This window comes from Benincasa hispida, chromosome 9 (genome assembly GCF_009727055.1).
Source record: "Benincasa hispida cultivar B227 chromosome 9, ASM972705v1, whole genome shotgun sequence".
NCBI classification, from domain to species: domain Eukaryota; kingdom Viridiplantae; phylum Streptophyta; class Magnoliopsida; order Cucurbitales; family Cucurbitaceae; genus Benincasa; species Benincasa hispida.
Window position 1 is genome coordinate 79983542 of NC_052357.1, and position 3410 is coordinate 79986951.

The 3410-nt window shown below is 33.0% G+C and overlaps 1 long non-coding RNA gene across 1 annotated transcript; it reads left to right on the forward strand.

The window, feature by feature from the left end:
* The first annotated feature begins 1508 nt into the window (after nucleotides 1–1508).
* LOC120086286 lies at nucleotides 1509–3189 on the forward strand. Its single transcript, XR_005484182.1, has 2 exons — nucleotides 1509–2566; nucleotides 2670–3189. It is a non-coding gene; the product is annotated as an uncharacterized LOC120086286 (long non-coding RNA).
* Nucleotides 3190–3410: the final 221 nt, after the last annotated feature.

The following is a 3410-nucleotide window of genomic DNA, read 5'->3' on the forward strand; positions in this document are numbered from 1 at the left end:
CAATCAAATTTCCAGATTTTACTTTCAGCAAAAATAACTTAAATTCTAGACTTAATTCTTCAAAACTTCCTTCTAAGAACTTTTTCCTAAAGGCTTGAAATCTGGGTCTTCACAGATTGCTCGAGTGATCTTAAGAGCCTTGAACACTTGTGTAATTTCTTCAATTTTTGGGCCAAATCCTTGGGGTCTTCTTCCAGTAGTCCTGATTTAGTTTTAACACAGCTTGAACCTCCTTTGGCTTCAACTTCCCTCTCTTAGCATACAAAAATTGCTCAAACCGAGCTTTTTTACTTAGCTTCCTTTTTATTCTCAAAGGTTGCATGTTTAGCTAGCCTACTAAATTTAGATCGCTTTAAAATGTCTGATTAAGACACTTAGTCCACTAACCAAGTGATTAAGTTGAGGCTTAAGTTTCCATCAACGCATACATGAGGTTCAAGCCAAACTCTTCTTCAGCTCACGCACACTGTATACTACCACTACATCCCTGTCCATCGTACCCTTAGACAGCATGCACTCTGGCCTATCTTCAACGCTTGCATTTAGCGTGTTGCACACCAACGTCCAGAATAAAAACCACTAAACACACCTCGGTTGCCTTGCTAGCGCATGGCCCTCGATAGCCCCCTTATCATCGCACAACCCTTAGTAAATCACCTAGTCTAACCTCCAAGTTATGCGGCACCTACAACCTCATGGCAACCATAGTCTTCCTTGGCTGCCTACCCTTGAGCACTTGGACGTATAGAGCATCAAGCTCCAATGCATCCGACCCTCCAATTTCACTAAGTGTTACACTCCTGTGACACCCGAGAGCACAACAATCAACACTTAGTACATTTTTCAGCCTCCAAATGTACCTGAGAGCTATTTCTTCCATACTTTGTAAATTTCTTTTTCCAAAACATTACTTCTTTTTCCACAACATCCCTTACATGCCCTTCATACATCACCCTAGCACAAGCATATAAAAGCACTTACTTACAAGAGCATTATTGACATGAGTAGGAAAACTTAAACACGATTAAGTAGTAAAACAGGCTTAGGGGTTTACATTATATGTTTCTTGTATTTAATTAAGGTGAAAATTGTGGATCGAGAATTGTAGATGACAATTCTATAAATAGGACTGGGCTTTGTTTTTTTTAATCTAAGTATGTGAAAAGGAAACACAAAGAAAGTTCAAATAAAAGGTGTGAGAAATATAAGTGATTTTGTGATATGGATTGAGACCTATGAGTTGCATTAGTAAATTTTAGTATTATTTTTAATTAATTTTCAGAATTTTAATTTCAGATAATTAATTTCTAATTTTTAAGTGTTAAATTTTATGACTAATCAAAGATGAAGGTTGTCATTAATGATGTTACATTAAAAATAGTGGTTGGATGATGGAGGATGGGAAAGAATTTAGTGTTTTATTTTGACTTTTATTTATTTGTATTAAATAGATTAGAATCTCTACAAGGCTATATAAAGCCTTTTATCCTTCATTTGTAATCAGAATTAGAATTTTATGAATTAAAAATTGAAATCTCATATTTAAGACTTTTTTCTATCTTTTACACATTCTTGTTTTTAGATTTGCATGATAGAAATATTCAAGATTGATTGGTCATCAAACTTTTGGAGTGTTTCTTCCTTGAAGTGAATGGGCTTGTGAATAGTGCTTAGGCATTCAAGTTGTCTTGCTTCTTGGTTTGACCATCTATCTTTCTCGTTTTTTATTTCTCATCATTTGCTATCAAAGCTTTAAGTTCTGGATCAGGTATATGTTTCTGTTATTGTTGTTCATTTCTTATATTTCATTCTGAAAATTTCTTGTTCATCTGGTTCTTCTCGTGTCATTATGTCCAAAAACATAAATTAACAAAAAAAAAATGTCCTTTACGTTATCTTTTCGTTTTGTTGTCTTCTTCATTATTGTAGAACACATTCTTATCTACAATTTTTCCTTCTATAATATCTTCTAATTCGATCTACTTCGTTGGAAAAAAATCTTCTTTTTGTTAATAAATTCTAGCAAAACTGGAAAAAAATTGTCATTTACATTGTTTTTTTTTCTTTGTTATTATCTTTTAATTTCACCTTGATCTCAAGAGCATGTTTTTTAAGGGCAGAATCATCATGATACCTACAATGGTGATTCCCAATTTTGGAAAACTTTACGGGATGATCTGGCTAAGATACATCAATCTGTTAATTACATGTATGTATTGAATTAAGAAATGAAGTTTCAATAGCAAGCCAAGAAGAATCAAGCGAGACAATCTGTTTAAGAGGATGGTTGTCCCAAGCATAAAGATTATGTTTCAAAAGACGTCATCACTAACTCTTCTCGCAATAGTTTAACTGAGTTAAATCAATCCATTGATTTCTTATCTAAATTGACTTGAGAGATGAAGTTTCATGGGCAATCCATGACGATTCAAGCAACACGATCTATTCAAGAGGATGGTTGTCCCAAGCCTAAAGATGATGATTCAAAAGACGTCATTATTGTCGATGTGTCAACCAACAAAGAAGATGTTGACGTATATGTTGATAAAAGTCAAGTCAAGACACAGTATGAAAAAATGTACTTAAGTGAGAAAAATTAAGAGAGTGAGATTTTTATTCCAACTAACATTTAATATTATTTTTCTTTTGTTCTCATTGGATCTTTAAAGACACGACAAAAGGAGCGTATCATTCTGCGCATGAAGTTCATACTTAATTCAAGTGAAGATGTTTCAATCCAAGTGTTTAATCAAGCTCGAGCGAATGACTAAAAGATTACTTTTCAAGGCGAGGGAGATGTGAATTACTTTTTCAATGCTGCTGAATTTCTTCCATTTAATGTAGGATACTTTCAGATTCAATGACGAATCCTTTTGAAGAGGGGGAAAACAATATGGATTGAGACCTATAAGTTGCATTAGTAAACTTTAATATTGTTTTTAATTAATTTCTAGCATTTAAATTTTAGAGTTTAGGTGTCTTTAATTAATCTCTAGCTAAGTGTTAAATTTTATGAGTAGTCAAATATAGAGGCTACCATTGGTGATGTTACATTAAAGATGGTGATTGGAAGATGGAGGGTAGGAAGGAATTTAATGCTTTATTTTGACTTTTGTTTATTTATATTAAATAGATTAGAATCTCTACAAGGCTATATAAAATCTTCTATCCTTCATTTGTAATTAGAATTAGAATTTTATGAATGAAAAATTTAAATCTCATATTTGAGACTTTTTCTTAGCTTTTGCATGTTCTTGTTTTTAGAGGTTGATTGGTGTAAGCCCTGAAACTCTTCCCTTAGAAGTTTTTCCAAGTTAGATTTCTTGTGAGTAGTTTGGATTAAGATACTTGGTAAGAATTAAGCTTGTAGGTGTTGGATTTGAAAATAGAGGAAAGGCGAGGTGTGTTGT